Source organism: Megascapheus bottae, chromosome 23 (assembly GCF_031878675.1).
Source record: "Megascapheus bottae isolate mThoBot1 chromosome 23, mThoBot2.hap1, whole genome shotgun sequence".
In the NCBI taxonomy this organism is placed as follows: Eukaryota; Metazoa; Chordata; class Mammalia; order Rodentia; family Geomyidae; genus Megascapheus; species Megascapheus bottae.
The window spans coordinates 24876558-24897776 of record NC_143531.1 but is presented as its reverse complement, the minus strand read 5'-3'; the positions used below and the strand labels follow the sequence as shown (position 1 = coordinate 24897776).

Sequence of the window (21219 nt, the reverse complement as noted above, 5' to 3'; positions counted from 1 at the left end):
TACACAAGGCCATATAGTATGAAGCTAATTGAAAGGACCTCCAGGATATTGAAACAAAAGACATATAATGAATGATTGTTGTCCTTAATGTATTATGTTATCTCTCATCTCTTTTGCTGTCCCTTGGTTATATCATATTGTTACAGTACCTCACTTTGTTATCTGATATATTGGATATATTTGTATTTGGTTATTTGAAATTGGATAGGGAAGGGGGGAAAACCAAGATGAGGGGGTGAGGAGGAGGGTTATGGGGACCAAGACATGTGAAAGGGTATCAATGATGTGAATTAATGCACCTTCTATCTGGCAAATATCATGTAACCCTTTTATTCATTACAATAAAAATATTTTAAAAAATAAATAAAATAAAATTTATAATTAACAACAACAAAAAAGATCTCTGCTTTTGGTGAGAGCACTGTTATGTGAAAAGTCTATCAATCTTGGTCTAGGTATACAAATGCCAGCTCCTCTGCTTTGTTTGGTTTTGCTTACCTGAAGATCTTTCATCAAGAGGCTTTGCTGTTTTTCTAGAATTCTTTTTTGTGGTATTGCAGGGCCTTCCACTGGCTATCACTTGAGCCAGGCTCTAGGTCTTTTGTGCTGTAGTTGTTATTCCTGATAGCGTCTTATAGTCTTGTTGGGGCAGGCTTGGACTATGATCCTCATACCTTTTACTCCTGAGGAGTTTGGAAAACAGGTAGGTATGTGTTACTGAAATGATAGCTTAATTTTTTTTTGATGCAGGTTGACCTTGAACATTGGCCTTTCTGATGATCTCCGACTCCTGAGAAGAGATCACAGGAACCAGCCACTGCACCTGGCCATTTTCTTCTATCTTTTGGGGCCACGTATATTTTGTGCTTGTCACTTTCCACAGATTAAATACCTTGAGCTATATAAACCCACTTAACCTGGCAAAAATAAGTGGTCACACGTACCTGGAGAGGGTGGGGACGCCACCTTCCCAGCTGATAAGTCCTGCTTCTCCCAGACAGTGTCATCTATAGTAAATAAAGGTCACCATCACCTCCAGCCTCTATGTAGTGACAACATTACTGCCAACCCATATATTGAACACTCAGAGTATATTCTGCACATTCTTTAAATAAAAAATATTCTATTATTTTTCTTTGCATACCCTACCGATGGTATAGAGAATCCTGTGGAGAACTTTGGACCCAACAGGAGACTGCCCCTCCACAAGGGGGACAGGCAACAGGATGTCAGGCCACACCCCTCCAGGAGCTCTGAAATGGCACTTCTTTCCCTTGATAAAATAAAATTCTAGCTATCCACCAAGCCAGGTAACTATGATGTAGCCACTACATCACATTTTAAAATTTTCTTTCAGGGCCATTTTGACAAAATAATCATATTTCATGTGCTCTATTACTCAGGTCTCCCTAAGTCTTCTTAAATCTCTGCCAATAAATCTGTGGGACTAGATTAGAACCCCGGCCCGTCTTGTCCATTGTGTCACACAGTACCCAGCTCCTATTTCATCAGCTCTGGTATTAGGAGCTTGATAAACAGTTCACGTGCAATCTGCTGAGGATTTTTGTTTGTAGATATGTCCATCTAGATGGTCTATCTTGGTCTCCTCTTACTTCTCAGATTCAAAATGAAACACTGCCCCGTCTAGACTTTTCTCCAGAATGTTTCCTGGCTCAGTCTGTGAGAGTAAGCACAGGCACTTCCCTCCCTAAAAGGCCCAAAGTCTCCATCTTCCCTTTTGCTAATGAATGCATGCCTTGACCAGCTGTGAACTGCAGCTGGAGCCAACCGCTCTCAACAGAACATCTGTATGACACCCAAACCCCAAGTCTTCGCTCAGCTGTTATGTCTGATATCTTCCAAATAAACATTAGCACCTAAATCCATCAGCATTCATCTTTTCTAGGTCAACAACTCTTTGGAAAAACCTCTGCAGTATCTAACCAGAAAAAGATGCACAAACCAATAAATTACAGATCCGATTTCCAAGCAGAGATAGGCTGCAATCCTACTTCTGGAGTTCATGTTAAACTAGGATCTGTTTTTAGAAAATTAAGCTCACCGAATTGATGTCTTATAAGCGAATTCATAATTAAACTAGTTGGTTTTTTAAAGTTTTTAAAGTTTTATTGCTGTTTCTCCTTTCCTTGTGTGCTTTTATGAGGTTCGTTTTGAACCGTTATACAATGTTTACAGTATGTCTATTTATATTACCGTGGATATTTAAGAGCTGTTCATTATGGCATCATATTCATCATTAAAGATGTGGCGACGAGGTTCTCTGCTTTCCCATTTGTTGTCACCAAAGCCTGTATACAGACTGCTAGCTGTTTATCCAAAATGAATTTCTCCCTTTATTCCTTACTAAGAGAACCCTGGTTTTGTTGGAGGTGGCAATGTGCCCGGATGAAAATTTACATTTCCTAGTTTCCCTTGTGAACAGAGGTGGTTATGTGGTTAGATTATTGCCAATGTGATTTTAAAATGCTCTTTAAAGGGGGATGAATGAGTCATCTGAAATGTGCTCTGTTGAATTCATTCTTTCTTCTTTCCCTGAACACAAATGTCATGGCTGGTGCTCTGACTGTCATCTTGCAATCGTGAGGCAGCCAGGAGAATGCATGTCATGTATGCAGAGGGTGCAAAGAGAGGGAGAGAAAGAGGGAAGAAAGGTACACCCACACATACACAGAGAAGACATCTGAAAAGTTTCTAGTGAGTCCTGGGTTTTCTCTGGACTTTTTGCATTCAAATAATTTGAAAGATAAATAAATGAATGTGTACATACACACACAAACTATCCACACACTTACATACATATAAACACAAATTTCTTGTATAAATATTTTCACGAAAGTTCTAAGCATTACACAGTAAATCTTCCCCTCATTAAGAAATTGATAATTTCAGCAAATTCAGTGGAGTCTTCTGAAAATGAATTTTAAGCAGCTTATTTGTATGCTATCATAACAAAATGCACATGGGTCCTTAGCCTACAAATAACACATTCTTGCAAGAATTCCCAATTTGGAAGTATTAATGTTCCTTAATCTTTCTTCCCACTGCCCTCTCCAAACTCCACCACTCAAGAGACGCCACTTACACCAGATTTCCACCAGTGTTGTCACCAGGTAACAGATTCGTGTTCTCCCTCTCTCCCCCTCTCTCTGTCTCTCTCGCTCTTGTCTCTCTCGCTCTTGTCTCTCTCGCTGTCTCTCTCTCTCTGTGTCTCTGTCTCTCTCTCTTTCTCTCTCTCTCTCTCTCTCTCTCTCACACTCACACTCACACACACAGTTTTTAAATTTGTTATCTAAAATGGCAATAAACAATTTTCAGAATATTTCTGGAGACAGAGCACTGGAAAGGAGCGATCTACTTCCTTGCTCTTGGGGCAGGAACACGAGGGGATGTCTCCCTGTACAAGGAAGCTGTCCAGGGCTGGAAGCACAGAGCATCCCTTCTGCTGTGTACCATTAGTCAGACTCAGTAAAAGTCCAGCCAGGGATCAAAGGGATGGGAATTTGATTTCATGCCTTACTTGGTTTAAGATTACGTTGGAGAAGGGTAATTGGGATAAAGGCTATTGTTGTAACCTTCCTTATAATTACCATCAGTTGAGCTTGGTGTGGCGGCATACACCTTGCATTTCCTGAAAATTAAGAGGATCCCAGTTCTTGTTAGAGCCAAGGCAGGGAGGACAGGCAGCAACAGACAGGAATGGAGGCAAGGCGGCGGGATGTGAGCCGTGAGCTTCAAGGACTCACTCTGGACAGCTTCAAGACGGCAGGGCACTGGGCTCTGTGGACTGGATGGAGGCTACTGGCTGGCCTGTGCAATTCAGGGAGAAGGAGTCCATCTACTCTGATGCCCAGGGCTTTGCTGGAGCCACTTCCCTCCCACAACGCTTGGACTTGGGTATAGCAGGCCTGCCTCTCCTGTGCCTCGGGTCTACTTTGTGCTTCTCATTCTCTTTCAATAGACAGGGAGACAGTGAAAGCCAGGGTGACAGAGCAAAAGCCTGGGTCCATTCACCAATAGGTCAGGCGGGGGTGACACTGGGAGCCCCAAATCCATAGGCAAAGGGCTGAATGTTGCCATAGGAGGGGGGTGGGGGAAGGGAGCCAGATCATCCCATGTTTCAGAAAAAGCAAGAAGCCCAAGTTTTGTTCTGAAATGTACAATTTTTAAAAAAATGTTGATAATGATGTAAAAAAATAAAGCATCAACATAGGCCAAACATAACATGTCTATTGGCCGACTCAGTGAGCAAGGCAGCCGTGAGAGACATGCGGTAAGCTAGGCGGAGACGGGAAACATGTGACCCAGTCCATGGAAAGAGATGGGGAACAGATGGTTGTACAGAGGAATTGTACAAGAGTCTGGAGAGCTAGATGGGGCCTCGGGTTCCGTGAACAGGTTATTCAGGAGAAAATGTGTGCAGAGAAATATTTTAGGAAAATATATTTGGTAGCTGGGTAAAGGATGAGTCAGACATGGGAGAGACTAGAATACTGTTTTATTTAAAGATGATTTTAAAGGATTGGGAATTCTGGGTGTGATTTTTTCCTTTCTTTTTTAACTGGAAAATGGGGTCAAAGTTAGTTTCATGTTTAGCTGGAAGATTTTCCTCCTATGAACCTGAAGCAAGCTGAGTTCTCTGTTACCTCCTGACCAAGCAATTCTGAGATGGTAGCTGTTCAGTGACTTAATGAAGGAAAGCGTATGTATGTATGCATATAATGTATGTTTGTATATATGCATGCATACATATTTACTTTTGTGCTAGTCCTGTATTGTCCCTGAGTTTTTTGCTCAAGGCTAGTACCACTTGAGCCAGAGCTCCACTCACAGCTGTGTGTGTGTGTGTGTCTGTGCATGTATGTACATCTGTGTCGGTGTGCATGCAATTAATTGAAGATATGAGTCTCATTGAGTTTTCCACCCAGGTCGGCTTTGGATTGAAATCCTCAGATCTCGGCCTCGTAAGTAGCTAGGATTACAGGCGTGAACCACAGGTTCCCAACTTTAGTTTTTTTTTTTACCCACAAACAAGGCGAAGTTTTTGTTTGTTTTATCTACAGACATTTCCTCTTTTTGCCTATGCTTACAGCATGTGTGGCACGGAAGGACTGCTACCTGGAGATGTGCTATGTTACAATCCCCACTCATCCTTATTTCTCAACCCTTAGATGTCCCAAACCACCAACAGAACTGAGCCTTGCAGGGTCAATGACTTACGTGTGTATACACCTAGGATAATGTTTTCTTAGTTAGCTAGGCACAACCAGAGACTGGCACAAACTGCAATCGCTGCAACATACTATAAGAAGTTATTTCAAAGTCGTGAGTTATTTACTTTGGGACTCCTCCACTTAGTATTTGCAGACTGCATTCGCTCTTGGAAGCCGAGCAGTGAGGTCAGGTGCTTTAGGGGCTGCTTCCAGCCAAGAGCTGCACATGAAAACATTCTTCCAGTTCCTTCCATTTTCATCCCAAAGGTAAGCAATGGTGACAGCCTGAAGTAGTGGATCCTATTTTTTTCTTTGCTCTATAAACTTACAAACATATAAATACATTTATCTATTTTCTGTAAACAACACATATGCTTGTGTGTTATCTTCCTATGTGTTTGGGTATTTCCCACTCTTTTTCAATGAGCACATTTACTTCTGAAAATTAAAAAAAACATTAACTTTTACATATTTAGGCATGTTAGGAGAGGAAAAAAATGATTTGGCCTTCAGAAGTCTAACTGCCATTATCACAGGGGGCAGAAGAGGGAAAGGCAGAGCAAATGAGTTGTTGACTTCCTGGGAAGTTGGCTACTGCAGGAGTCTGTGGAAGGTTGAGCAAGTCTCTCACTGGACACCATGCTACAGGGCACTCCATCTGTGGCTGGAGCATTCCATACGCCGACCTGAGTGGTGCAGATGGAAGGTCTGTGGGCAGCAAATGCAAACTCACACAGGAATAGCCCTCTGCTCCAAGGAGGGTGAATTACCAGCCTTCACCATCAGAAGACTCCTCGTCTCTCGACCAAGTGGAAATATGGTCTCCTTAAAAGAGAATGTCACATTGTAGGCTCACTGTGGGCATGGGCTGCTGTTGGAAGGTCCATGCTGAGGGTCCATTGTAGTTACCAACTTCTCCTTGCAAAGCCATGTCATTCAGGTATCGACTGGACCTGTTCTGAGGCAGTCAATGACAAAGGGTAGCTAACATCAGCTGCCCAAGTTGTTTGGTCTAATTGGGTGTTCTTCCTTGCTGTATGTATGCTTTCTGGTAGGCGTCTGCCTTTTTCCATGTTTCTAAGAACCACTCAGCCATGGGGCGGGGCTTTCCTGAGCATCTTGGCTTCCCTCCTATCCTAGGTATTTTGAGTTCACAGTCCAGTGCATACTTCTCAAAATGCTGCCCATGAATGACAGTACTGGTTATTTCTTAGGAATTTATGTGAAATACATGTTTTTTTTTCATATAATTTTAATTGTAATTAGTAGAAGGGTTACATTATATTCTCCAGATAGAAGGTGCATTACTTCACAAATATTGATACCCTTTCACATGTCTTGGTCCAATTTCCCCCTTCCTACCTCCGTCCCTCATCTTGTTTCCCCCTCTTCACTATCCTATTTCAAATAACCAAATAACAAAATATATAATATATCAGATAACAAGGTAAAATATTGTAACCATATGAGATAACCAAAGGACAGCAAAAGAGATGAGAGATAACATAGTACATTAAGGACAACAATCACTCATTATATGGCTTTTTTGCTATATCCTGGAGGTCCTTTCATTTAGCATCATACCATATGGCCTTATGTATCTAGGTTTTGTTCTATTGTAAATCTCTGCTAGGAGAGCCCAAGGTTTCTACTGATTATGACAAATGAGGGAAACCATTGAGCCTATCTTCCTTTGAGTCTGGCTTACTTCACTTAATATGATTTTTTCCAAGTCTTTCCATTTCCTTACAAATGGTCAATGTCATTCTTTCTGACAGCAACATAGAATTCCACTGTGTATAAATACCACATCTTGTTGATCCACTCATCAACTGAGGGGCATCTGGGTTGGTTCCATATCTTTGCTATGGTAAATAGTGTTGCAATGAACATGGTTGTGCTAGTGTAAAGATTTAGTATGCCCTTGTTTCTAGACGGTTGGGTAAATGCCAAGTAGTGGAATTGCTGGGTCATAGGGGAATTTTATGTTTAGTCTTTTGAGGAGCTGCCATACTGCTTTCCATAGTGGTTGAATGAGTTTGCATTCCCACCAACAGTGTAGTAGGGATCCCTTCCTGGCCACATTCCCTCCAGCATCTGTTGTTATTAGGTTTCTTGATCCTGGCCATTCTAACTGGAATGAGGTGGAATCTTAGAGTTGTTTTGATTTGCATTTCTTTTATGGCCAGAGATGTCAAGCATTTCTTCATGTGTCTGTAGGCCATTCTTATTTCTTCTTCAGAGAAAACTCTCTTCAAGTCTTTGGCCCATCTTTTAATGGGATGGTTGTTACTTTGGAGATTAGTTTTGGAGTGATTCAATTTTTTTGAGCTGTTGATATATTTTAGATATGAGGCCTTTGTCTGTTGTATGGTTAGTGAAGATCTTCTCCCATTCTGTAGGCTTCCTAATTTACTAGCTATATCCTTTGCCATACAGAAGCTCTGCAGTTCAATGCAGTCACACTTATCCAGACTTTCTCTGATTTGTTGTTTCTTGGTCCTTATTAAGAAAGTTTCAACCTGTGCCAAGACGACCTAGTGTATCTTCTATTCCTTCTTGTAAAGTTTTCAGTGTATCTGCTTTTACCTTCTGGTCTTTGATCCACTTGGAGGTAATCCTGGTGCAGGATCCAACTTTAGTTTTCTGCAGGTGCTTAACCAGTTCTGCCAGCACAACTTGTTGAAGAGGCTGTCTTTCTTCCATTCTATTTTTTGGCTGCCTTGTCAAAGATTAGGTGGCCATAGGTCTGTGGTTTAGTATCTGGGTCCTCAGTTCTATTCCATTGGTCTTCAGGCCTGTTCTTGTGCCAGTACCAAGCTGTTTTGATGATTCTAGCTCTGTAATAGAGTCTAAAGTTTGGTATTGAAATTCCTCCTGCGCTGTTCTTTCTGCTGAGAATTGTTTTTGCTATATGGGGGTCTTTTATTATTCCATATGAAATTGGAATTGCCTCTTCTATTTCTTTAAAGAATGACATTGGGATATTGATGGGTATTTCATTGAATGAAATACATTTTCTTGAGTCTCATTCCTGAGCCATTAAATCAGAAACTCAGGGGCTAACACCCAGTAATTTACGTCATCATAAGCTCTCTGAAACAAACACAGCCTAGTCTGGGAACTGGTTCTTCCTTAGTGGTATAATCATACCACAGAAATCTATTCTTCCTTAAAAAGGAGACCTTGACATTTTCCATGAGAAACCTTGGAGCCATTGTGCTAAGTGAAAGAAGTCAACCAGAGAGACACTAACCTTGCATGATTCCCAAGTGATGTATTTTATACAACCAAACTCACAGGATCAGAAAGTTGAATGGTAGCTGCCAGGGGTGGTGGAAGATGGGGGAATTCCACTCAAGGGATACAAAGTTTCATTGATGCAACAGTAACAGTTCTAGATATTTCCTGCATAACACCACTGGAGACTAGCAATGCTCAACTGTGGGCTTAACAGTTAAGAAGACTGGATCTCATATTAGCTGTCCTTACCACAATAAACACACAATAGCATAATGGAAAATTTAACATAGGAAAAAATAGGGAGTGAGAACCACTATTTTGTGGGACAATCTAGAACCAAAGCAAATTGTTACTGAGTACAAAATTTTCCTGTTTTATTAGTACATATGAATTATATAAAAGGGTATTATTGTCTTATTTCCATCCATGTAAGCATATAATGTACTCTGACCAAATTCACTCCATTATTTCTTCTTATTCCCCCTCATTCCTATTTAAAAGCAATTTTTAATGGATCCCATTCTAGAAATTCTGTTCTAAAGTTGTCCAGTTTAGCAAATATAAACACAGAATGTCTATTGCAATTTGAATTTTAGAGAAACAATAGTTTGCTCATGTAAGATTGTGCCAAATATCCCTTGCAGCATGAAATATTAATCAGTTAATTATTTTAATGGCTAATTATTGGAATTAATTATTTATAATAATCATAAAACTGATAATAGTTATATTAGGAACTCAGTTGCATGATCATATCAATATTTGGGACATAGTTACACTAAGAATTTAGTTACTATTTATCTGAAATTCAGATTTCACTTAATGTGATTTACTTATGTACTGTCTTTATGAATTATTATGTATTTTCTCCTTCATTGTAGACCAGAAAACAAGAAAATTCTGCTCCTGCTTGTATTTCTGTGACTGTACCTGCCCAGTATTTCTTCCAGCTATTTCCTTCTTTATTAACATTAATAAGAACCTTTGATTTAGTGTGGTTCCTCTCCCCTGCAAGATAATACAATTCATTCCACTTGGCGCACTTGGCGATATTTTAAAATCTCAGATGAGTACTTGTATCTCATAGGACCTCAAGATTAGCTCATGCTAACACACTGGCTTCTGCCAACCTAGCCTGGTCCCTGTGGGCACTTCTTCACAGAAACTTACATAAAATAACATTCCTTTGCAGAGTCTCACTCCCATCCTTAAAGACTCTAAGTACTTAAGCACAAAGGTTTTTTTTTTTATTAATAAAGTGTTTCAGCAAATTAAATATTATAGACACATTTTAGAGTGCATGGTACATGGTTGGTACTTATAGCTATGTGTTTTGACACTCGCATTCTGTCTGGCTTCAAATGTACTACTCATTAAACCTGACATCCTTCTCCTAAGAGCTCTTGGCTCAGTCCAGTGTGGGTGAGTTTATAGCTATGGCCCTGTTAATTCGAGTCATGATGGAGAGATCTACTCATGGTCAGACCCCACGATTTGTGGCGAGGGAAATGGACCCACACAGAAATCAGAGTGATTTGCTCTAACTTTTATGTGTCATTGTACCGGTATTTTTTTTTCCTTTTCTATCCATTCCAGGTACTTCAAAGCCAATATTTGGTTGCAATTTCCTGAGAGCCTTTAAGTGAAACTAGCTGTGAGAAATCAGCCTAGGAAAACTACTTTGTATTTATGACAGATCCCTGAGACCCCTGAGCAGTCAGCATCTCTGCACTCAAGAAGAGAGCTGTAAATTCTGAGGCCCATTTCATACTGAGTGAAATGAAGGAAGTCACCAGTCATTAAAGGTGATGAAAGCGATAAATTCTGCCCCATATTTCAACTGTTGATCATCACTAGTTATGTTCATCCATCAGCAAACTAATAGATAGTGCCTCTATTGACATTTCTGTTCATTGAAACAATTTATTAACAAGTCTCATATACTTTTTCATACAGGGAAATCTTTTGAAATTCACCAGGTATTTAAAAGATAAATATAAATTCAATCCCATGTTTTAACCCCCTTATGCATTCACATTTGTAAGCATTCTAAACAAAAATTAGAAGTATCTACTCACTCCATCTCCAAATTTGGCCACTACTGGACAGTATGGACAGACTAAAAGTCAATGCCTAGTCCAGTTCCCAAACACAGAAGATCCCACTGGTCCGAGTTGGTGTAAGAATTAGCATTGGAAAAAAGAAACCAAAAAACCCCTATCTCTTCACTGAATCAGCTGAAGGCAAATTAAGGGCTCTCTAAATTCAATAGAATGTTAGAAGGAAAGGTGACAGCCAGAAATGTCCCACTTATTAATGAGTAACAGGACAGACCAATTTCACTGGAAAGTCTTCATTCACAATGTCCACCAGATCATGTAGCAAATGCAACTTCATCTACAAGCTGCACCAAGGAAAGTGCTGCTGTGGTTTGAATGTGTGCTGGAAACTTAAATCCCTAATGCCACAGTGCTGGGAGAGCAGGCCCACGGGGAGGAATTTTAGTCATGAAGGTTCATCACTCACAAACTGCTTAATGCTCGTCATTAAAGAGCTTGAAATTGTGAGTTCAAGCCCTTTCTCTCTCTCACCCTTCCTCTTCTGCCTTCTGTTATGAGATGATGCAACACGAAGAAGAGCCCCGCTTGTCTTAGATTTCCCAGCTTCCTAAACTGTGAGAACAGGTATGGTCTTCCTAAGCTACCCAGGAGACTACAGACCATGATACCACGTGAAGGCCCTGTGATAACTTCTGTAAATACACCAGTAAGAAATTGTATCAGATTCATCTCTCCATCATTATTCATCTATTGTAGGTCAACAACTCTTTGGATAAACCTCTGCAGTATCTAACCAGAAAAGGATGCACAAACACACAAATTACAGGTCCGATTTTCAAATGGATGTAATCCTACTTCTGGAGTTCATGTTAAAGTAGGACCTGTTTTTAGAAAATTAAGTTGGCTGAGTTGATGTCTTATAAGCTAATTCATAATGAAGCTGGTTGAGTTTTTTTTTTTAAGTTTTCCATTTTTATTGTTGCTTTCCCTCTCCTTGTGTGCTTTTGTGAGGTTAGTTTTAAACTATTATACAATGTTTAGGGTATGTCTATTCATATTGCCTTGGATGTTTAAGAGCTATTCTTTACAGTATCATGTTCATCATTAAAGATGTGGCGACAAGGGCCGGGAGTTTGGCCTAGTGGTAGAGTGCTTGCCTAGCATGCACGAAGACCCGGGTTCGATTCCTCAGTACCACATATGTAGCAAAAAGCCAGAAGTGGTGCTGTGGCACAAGTGGTAGAGCTCTAGCCTTGAGAAAGCCAAGGACAGTGCTCAGGCCCTGAGCCCAAGCCCAGGACTGGCAAAAAGAAAAAAAAGATGTGGCGACAAGGTTCTCTGCTTTCCCATTTGTTGTCACCCACACCCAAAGCCTGTGTACACAGGCTGCTGGCTGTTTATCAGATCCACCGCCACTGATGCAACCAATCTCTAGGTGTATTTCCCATTGGAAAATTCATGGATGTGATTTATTCTGCTTTGGCTTTTCTAATACCAGCCATCCATCTTCCCTTCACCCCATACCTCCACTCCCCCACCTTGCCCCTACAGCCTTCTTCTTCTATTTGGGGAATCTGATCTAAAACTGTCCTGGGTGGAAGTATGTGTGAACTCACAGGCCACAAACAAACACAAGAGTTCATGCAGGGGCTGAGCACCCAATTCATTCTGAGAAGTCTTTTTTTTTTTTTAAATGATCACCCCATGTAAGATCATAGTTTTTCCCTTTGTTGTATTGCATCCTAACCCTTTCTATCTACTTAACTCATACATTGAATCATTACTGTCTTCTGGATGCAGCTCTCTATTTATCATTATTAAACTCATTTTATTGATCTCATCCTTGGCTCTAGTTTGTCGGTAGAATTTTAATTTAATTCCTTCTATATTTGTGATTCCTTCGGCATCTTACAGTCTTCACATTTTTATTAATATGGTCTCCAGTATGTCTTGTAAGCTGCTAGTTGGTATTGTGGTATGATGTTAATGAGACTGTTTAAGTATTTTACTGCTACAGTACCTTATTGGAAAAATACTTTACTTTGACAAAAAGCCATTCATATGAAATTTTCCATTTATTTTTTTGCCAGTCTCCCATGAGTTTTGTAAGTCACAGGATTCGTGTGTCTCTGAATGTTGGCAAGGGAAAATCGCATCAGCAAGGCTGCAATAACACCATGACACGCTCACATGTTCTTCACCTGCAGCACCTCTAACTCCACCAGATAAATGCTCCACCTTTCCCCACTGCCATTAGTTATGGTAAAAAAAAATTCAAGGCAATGCTAAAATAATATAAAGCCTTTGACAGAAGACTACAAATTCCAGACTTTTATATTTAAGCCTGACACAACATCCTAAATTCCCTTCTGGGGAGTCTAAGTTCTAGTCAATACAGGGTTTTCAAAGGGTCCCCAAAGAGCTTCTTGTCACAGATAGTTACTGTACAAGAAAGAAAGGGGTTAAGATAAATTAGTGGATTAAGACAGAGATAGCCCTGAGCATCCTCGCAATTTCTGTCTGAATATACATCTTCATCAAGATGATAAACCTCAGCAGTGTGTAGCTCTGCTTTTGCTGCGCACCTTCTAGTCACAAATTCCAGCAGCTTCTAGAATCATCACATTTCAGAACACTTGAGATGCTACGCTAAGCAAGGCTGTTCTCCACTTCCATATAAAGACACAGGGCTGGAAAGGGCATTTCTGCATCTCTGGCGTTTCAAGCCAGGAGTTCCAGCCAGCAGTTCGTTCATCCAGCCAGGACCACACCTTCCCGCACGGCTGTCTTTAAAACCCCAGGGCCTGCTTCCAATCTGGGCTTTGACAGCAAACCCAGGCCGAAGGCCTCATCAGTGCTGCCTTTCTTTGATGAACATGTTATTTAGTAGAATCTCTTTCCAACTGGGAAGGCTCCTTAGTGCTGGTAAGTCCCTTGCTGGGTCTAGCCCCTAAGACAGTTCACTTCCACAGGACCAAGGCTCTAGCACTCAGTGGCATTTACCCCAGGCCCTTCTGCAACACCCGATGAAGACAACAAAGGAAACTGAATGAATGTGGCTTTGCTCCAGGTTTGTGTTTTGGCTATTGATGACTGAGTGACAGTGTTGTGACACTGTGTCCTAGAGAAGCTGCTAGCGTACATTTGCCATCTTACACACACATCTAAGAATGCCTTCCAAGTAACCTTCCTGGGTAGGATTTGACCAGACATTGGAGAAACACACCCTACCTAAGTTGATTCGTGAAGCTAACTCTTATACCAATCAAAAGAAAGAACTGAAGCACTGCCTCTCATTGCTAGCCCACGGAGCCCACATAGATTTGAGCACTGATTTGACTGGGACAACCTGGTGAAAAGCAAGTCCTTTCGCATTTTCCCTTTAAGTTGCATAGTCTCCTAAATTATCCACATTTGGGACATCTTAATTATACCAGCAAAGAGGACAGCTTCCAAATTAAAGAAACCAACAAAAGAAAACGGAGAACCCACCTGAGTAGGTTGTGTGCACGGTATTTGATGGCGCCATGGCTTTATGAGCAGTCTGCCACGCCATCAGCTCGCCTCACCATCATTTCACGACACCACAAAGAGGCTTGTGTTTTGCCGTCGCTGGGGTCTTTCGTAGGTTAGATACGTAACGTGCAGTTTCTCTTTTGAAAGAGCTGGGGACTGAACTCAGGGCCTCATAGTTGCTAGGTAGTTGTTGTACTTGAGCCACACTTGCAGCTCTTTTGTGCACTGGTTATTTTATGTCCAGGTAAGCCTGGACTGTAGCCTTTCCCTACTTGAACTTCATGTGGTTTAGGGTGACAGGCTTCTACCACTTATCCCAGCCATTTGTTAAGATGGAGTCCAAAGATCAACAAGTTCTCCTCCTCCTCCTTTCTTCTCCTCCTCTTCCTCCTCCTATTCTTCATTTCTTCTCCTCCTCCTGCTGCTTCTCCTACTCTTCCTCCTATTTTTCCTTTCATCCTCCTACTCCCCCCTTCGCCTCCCTTCCTTGTCTGAGATGGCCTGGCACTGCAATCACCCAGTCTCTACTTCCCAAGTGGCTAGAATTACAGGCTTAAGCCACCATATCCAGGCTCCAGTGCATCTCTGACTTAACAGTATTTTCTTCATGTAGAAGCTTTACTGGGATGTAGCCCCATAAGTTGAGGAGCAACAACTGTTATTTCTATTCATGATGTGTGTAATTTTCATAATAAAATAATGAAAACGCAAATAAGTGTTTCAAAGGAAATGTGACATACACACAATGAAGTATTATTCAACCATAAAGAAGAATGAAAACTGTATGGAACTGGAGATCATCATGTGAAGAGAAATAATCCAGGTTCAGAAAAGAGAAATGTTGAATGTTTTCTCTCACCTATGGAATCTAGACCTAAATCAATATGAACATGAAAGAATGATCGCTTACTAGTGAGAAGGGAGAAAGGACAGGAAGATTGGAACGAAGATGATCAAAACACATCCTACATACACAAGTAGCATTATAAAGCCTATTAAATTATTAAAATAAACATGGGGGATTGAAGAAGGATACAAGAAAACACTAGAGAGCGTGAATATATGGATGTTTGGAAATGTCAAAATGAAACCCTGCCATACAGTTACATACTGGAATAAAAGATTTAAACTGAAAGGAGGATGAAGTTGAGCCTTAGGAAGAGCTAGGCCGATTTAGTTCCTATTATTTATGAGTCATAGGTCCGGGGTAAGTTAGTCAGTCTAAGATGCTTTCTCCAGCTCCATTTGCACCCACCTCTGGGGGGCAATATAGAGCTGGGAGTTCGTGTGAGGCCTGGGACAGACAGCTTGAAAGGACCTAGTACCAGGTACTGTTTGGTAGCAGCTGGTGGAAAATGACTTGCACTGAAACCCTCATCCTTCCCCCACAGCCATACCTTAGAAAGGTCGTTGCTGCCGAATCCCCTCCCCTCTCACTCCTGAATAAATGCACCCCACACTCTTGTAAGAGAGCCTGAGGCCAAGACCACCCCTGGTGGACATGGATGCTGCTGGGACCTTGAAGCTCCTCCATCTCACCTCATTTCCATCTACCCCACTTAATACGCAAAGAAACCCTTGTTGGAAGGTGGGGTGGGGGGGGGCGGTGTGCCATTTCCCCTTCAGCCAAGCTGAAAGACTCAATTGCCTTTCCCAGGTTTTCCTTCCAAGCAAGGTAAAGGCTGATGAACTGTTACATTCACCCTTTCTGTTCCTTTTCTTTTCTTATAACACCAGTTCAAACTTCATGCTCAGACATAAAGTACAAAAAAGCCCTGGCTAGCAGTAATGAGACAGGATACCCATAACCCACACCTTGCCTGAGACATTTAAATGTGTCTGTGCAAACATGAGACCATATGTCACAGTTCACAGTGCTTTAGAGCAGAAACTAAACCTTTAGAGTGTCAGGAAGCTATATGTTTAATGTTCTGAGAGCCTGAAGCATCTCTAGACTTGTGGGCCCCAAATGTTACGGTGCAGTGAAACTGAAAATGATCCAATAGTGAGAAATGCTTGCATGAGGGATGCCGCCATTTTGTGTGGCTTTCCACGTGAGTGTGACGAGGACACTTCTGTGTAGTCAGCTCTCCACAGGTTGCTAGAGAGATGTCAGATCCCTCAGAAAAAGCTCAAAACTTTATCTAAATCAATCATTTCAATTTATTTCAATTGCCATTTGACCTAGTGCAAAAGAGAATGGATTCAAGTATTGGTAAATACCACCTTCTGCTTTCATGCTGGAGAATTTATTTTAGAAATGGAAATATCACTTATGAAACACCTCTTAATTGACAATGCTCCTAGACCAGGAGGCACAACCAGTAATTAGGATTAGTGAAACTTTTTTTATTTTTCTTTTTGGTAATTTTCCTAGTGATTGATTTTTGGAGACCACTGCTCATTTTTCTGATAAAGAATGGGGACCTGGCTGGGACCCAGTGGCTCACACCTATAATCCTAGCTACTCAGGAGACTGAGATCTGAGGATTGAAGCCAGCCTAGGCAGGAAACTCAGACTTTTCTCTCTAATAAACTACTCAAAAATGTCAGAGGTGGTGCTATGGCTCAAGTGGTAGCGCATTCACCTTGAGCAGAAGAGGCTCAGGGACAGTGCTTAGGCCCAGACTTCAAGCTCCAGAGCTGGCAAAAAAAAAAAAAAAAAAGATTTGATCCAGAGTGCATAGCAGAAGAGGAAAGGTATAACATTTTCTTTTCTTTCCCTTTCCTCCCTCCCTCCCTCCCTCCTTTCTTCCCTCCCTCTTTTCTTCCCTGGAGAACTCCATTGTTTTGATTGACAGTGTCAAGTAAGTAATCCCTACAGGTCTTGCTCTTTCAGTGTGAAATCAATGGAATTTCATGAGTCCTTTTTAGCTTCAAGGGTCTGTGACTTGCAATGCTGGGTGATGGACAAGAAAACAGAGTAGAAAGAGTCTTCACAGATGGATGCTCTTCAGGATCATTGTATTTACAAGCAGTTAAATTCTGCAGTTATGGTAAGACCCCATACTATCCCAGATGCTCTGCTCTGAATCGGAATAGAGGGCTTCTGATATAAGCAATGCCAGAGAGTTGTTTAAAAGTGTGATTTGGAGATCAAGTTGTTGGCCTAATATGGTCAAGATTTATTTTTGACGCTTTCATTTAAAACCAGAAATAATAAAGATAAGTTTAAACTATGAATTCAAAGTAGAAATGTCACTATCTTTTTGACAATGTTTAACATTTTCCTCTTTATGTTCCAAACTTGTTAAGTCTTTGAGTGTTGAATACTAAAATTCTATCTCTGCCCTGTGAAAGAGAATAATTCTAGTTTTATAAAATGGAATGGTAGGCCTCTGGAGAGGTTCACAGCTTCTTCATGGCACATTGATGGCTATTGGCTTGTGAGCCATTTGTAGGTCAAGTTCACTGTCAGTAACCACCATATTATCCTAACCCCTGCAGCCGACCACCAAGCAAATGAACCAGAAGATAAGGTTCTTTCTTGGATCATTACAATTTTCCATTTTAGTAAATTTATATCTCTTCTGATGTAGCAAAGTAGCATTAAGTATTATAATTTCAAGAGCTGAAACGGAATTTTAAGAGAGAGGTCAGATGGTTGCCAATACAGACCTAATTTAGCTCTGATGCAGTGGTGGTCTCAGGCCTAGAGTTGCTTCTGTTATCAGATTTGATGAAGCTGAATGCTAATAATAAATAACTAAACTCACAAGTGATTGATGTAAAAACTAAAGTCTGATTTCTAATAATCAGTGAATAAGCAGTGAATATTGTTGCATCATGGTTTCTGCAAAGTTAGGTGAATTCCATAAACTTATTCACTATAAGAAAGTGATGGTGATTTAGCACCATGACAGGAAAAACATGACAACAATTCAAACTAGGAATGTTTAGGGTAAAGAATTGTTAATTATAGGGCAAAGGAACACAACTCAGTGGTAAAGTGTTTGCCTAGCATGCATGAAGTCCTGGGTTTAATCCCTAGCCCCACAAAAATACTATTAATTATAATAGAAAATCAGAGTAAATAGGGATTGGCTAGTAGGAAATGGAAGGAAGTAACTATGAACTTCAGCAGTAGCTAAAAGAAAGCAGCCATTACTCCTAGTGCTGAGATAAGCACCAAGAAAGCAATAGTTTCTTAGAGAAGGTGTGATCACTGCTCACTGGATGGTTGCCAAATACCACCGAAATGCTTCACCAGTAGAACTTGCTGGAAACTTACCTGCAGGCTGTCCGGGAAGCTATCCCATGGAGATGTCACAGCTTGGAATCCACCACAAAGTCACTCAGGAGGTATTAGAGGAAGTGTGGACTTCTGGATACTACAGGCCACTGCTTGCTGCAGAAACCTGAGAGTAAAGAAGCCATAATATGCATCAACACCAAGAAAGGGTCAGGTCAGAACTGAGGGAAAATCCCCTTCCTACTGCAGTCCCTCCTGAACCCTCCACCGATGCAAGTATTATCCTGCCAGGGGGTAAAGGTGAAATATCCATTGGACCTGGCTCCATTCTGAAAGAGCAGATGCTAAAGGGTGCGTTTGGAACCATTAGTCGATAAGTTAGTGACGGGCACAATGAGTAAGCCTTCCAGCATGAAATTAACTCAAAAGAAGGTGGATAATCTTTAAAACATACCATTCAAGCCAAGAGGAGAAAAAAAAATAGAACAGAACTTCTCCTTGTCTGTCCAAACATAAAGCATACTTCTTTATTTGGGGGAAATGTCTGTGGGTTCAAGTTCATAACCCTTGGCTAGTTCTGGATAAACATGATCCCATTCTTGGACTCTTTTCTAAGTTTTATTATGAACTTCTTCCAGCTATCGGGGAAAGTATAATACAATCAGCATGGTTTTAATTTTCTCAAGCTTTTAAATCATTTTCATGTTCTATCTCCCCTACATTGTAATCTTATTACTTTGATTATTTCCTCTTGTCTTCTCCATATATTATAATTTTTGGGTGCTAGCCACAAATGGCTAACTCTTCCAGGCCAGAATTATAGACCTGAGATTACCTTACTTCTATGACAAAAGATCTGTTACTAGAAACCTTACAGAAGAAGCTCTAATTATCTCCAAACTGACCTGAGAGAGGAACAGCTTTTAATTCGGGGGCCATTTTGTAAATGTCTAAGAAAAGGTCTGTCCCTAAAATCCTTTCTTCCTTCCTGAAACAGGCTTTGTAACTTCAGATACTCTGAACCTTGGTCTCACACAAATGACCAAAAGCAACTATTCTGCTGGGGTAGCGTGCAAATCAAGTGAGTTAATACGTGTTTCAATTACTTAGCTCAGGGTCTGGTGAGTAACCATTACCTGTTGCGAAGACCAAGAAATAGTTGGCAGAAATGATTCCTCATTTGAGAAAAAAAATAGTAAGAATGAAGAAACTTGTCATAAATTTCTGAAAGAAGCAAGGCATCGAAGGCTGGACCTAGACTAAGTCTACTTGCATTGACTGCAGACATACGCATCCTATTTGTGAAGCACAGTGAGAACTTGTGCACGCACAGAGAGCCATCCACCCAGGAAAAAATGTCTCCAGTGACTTATGATGGATTGGGACACTCAGTGTCCCAACATTCAGTGTCACTAGATGGCGCTATAGAGCAATTAAGCTTGGTTGTTGCTAAAATGTGGTTTTTGAACATCTTAACATTAGATTTTTCATAGACGAACACTTGACACAGACCTAGGTAGACATATGAACTGACACAGTACTGGTTTAGTCTCCAAATTTCTTACTCTCAAACAGCTGGTGTGGCAAATATGAGTAACCCGAGAATAAGTGGGCCAGGAGGAAGAGTGGACAATCAGGAAGATAATTGAACACTAGCCAAGGTCAGAGTCAAGGGTTGGTTAGAAACACTAAATGGCTATAGAGCAACTATAGTCCAAGGTCAAATTGTCAAAGCGCAGTCAACACTGTTAACATGAAAATGTGAACTCAAACACTTAAAAAAAAAAAAAAACAGAGCAAAGAGGCTGGTATGATACCATTGTTTACATTGAAGGCCCCAACAACATACCTAATGTCTTACTCTGTAGCTCACACAAGCAAGTCTAAGTTGAAATCACCTCTTTTTTTTTCCTGGTCTTATTCTGCATAGTCTTTTCCTTGGAAAAGGGCAAGTTTAAAGAACTCTAAGCAGTGACTATGCTCAGAATTTGATAGGGCATTTTGAAACAAGTGTCAAGGAGGAAGTCATGAAATGAGAAAAGGATTGGGCCTGGTTTACATTTGGAAGTTGAGGAGGCCTATAAAGAAGGGATGGTGAAGAGAGAGTGGAGACATGAGGCTTACACGACAACACAGTAACACAGGTCGATCCAGTTCACCGCCTCTCATCTTCTCAATCAGTATAGTCTTACCAATTTTTAAACCGTCAGCACTGAGCAAAAGTGGCTGGACAGCCAATCTGCAGCTCATTTTCTGTACCACACAGGACACAGCTAGGTTCTCCCTAAGCCAAGGCATCAAGACATAGCCGACTGCACTTGGCTCACAGGTGAATGGCCTCTGATGGGGACTTAGATGGAGATATGTGAAGTCAGCTACTGTTATTCAAACATGAAAAGTCGGGGAATGGAACGATCTAACACCCTTGGAATAAAGAAGAAATCAAGCAGGAGATTTACAAGGTCAAGGAATGAAGAGGAGATATCAAGGAACTTCAAAGGAAACTATTCCTTGACTTGAGGAAATTAACTACTGCTTGTGTTCTTGTAAGTTGGAGTCATTATCAGTGAGGTGTTTGTGGTGTGTGCAAACTGGGATGGTCGTTGGTTCTCCGAGATTCAACATTCTCGTCATCTCAACCTTGATCTTGCTGGTTTTGATGCTGGACTTGTTCTTTCAGTTTCTACGAAGCCGATCTCAGCTGAATGCTGATGCTTTAATGGGCATGTCAATAGCATTTGAGTTATAGAATTCCTCCTCTGACGTCTTCAAACGATGGAGTCAAACACTGTGGTTTCTAGGTGGTATGTTGCATTTACCATCAAGATCCAGGTGACAGTTCAGCGAGTACATCCACGACTGAGTGTGTGGACACAGAGGGAAGGCTGTGTCTGCCATCTCTAGGATGCAAATCCCTCATTTGAGGAACATTCTTCTGAGTCCCGAAGTCACTTTGCTGTCAAGGTTTCATCATGAG

At 41.0% G+C, this 21219-nt stretch overlaps 1 long non-coding RNA gene across 1 annotated transcript; it reads right to left on the bottom strand.

The window, feature by feature from the left end:
* Positions 1-488: 488 nt before the first annotated feature.
* LOC150047463 (uncharacterized) lies at positions 489-20420 on the bottom strand. Its single transcript, XR_016539440.1, has 3 exons — positions 20367-20420; positions 18282-18408; positions 489-683 (listed from the first exon to the last, which is right to left on the bottom strand). It is a non-coding gene; the product is annotated as an uncharacterized LOC150047463 (long non-coding RNA).
* Positions 20421-21219: the final 799 nt, after the last annotated feature.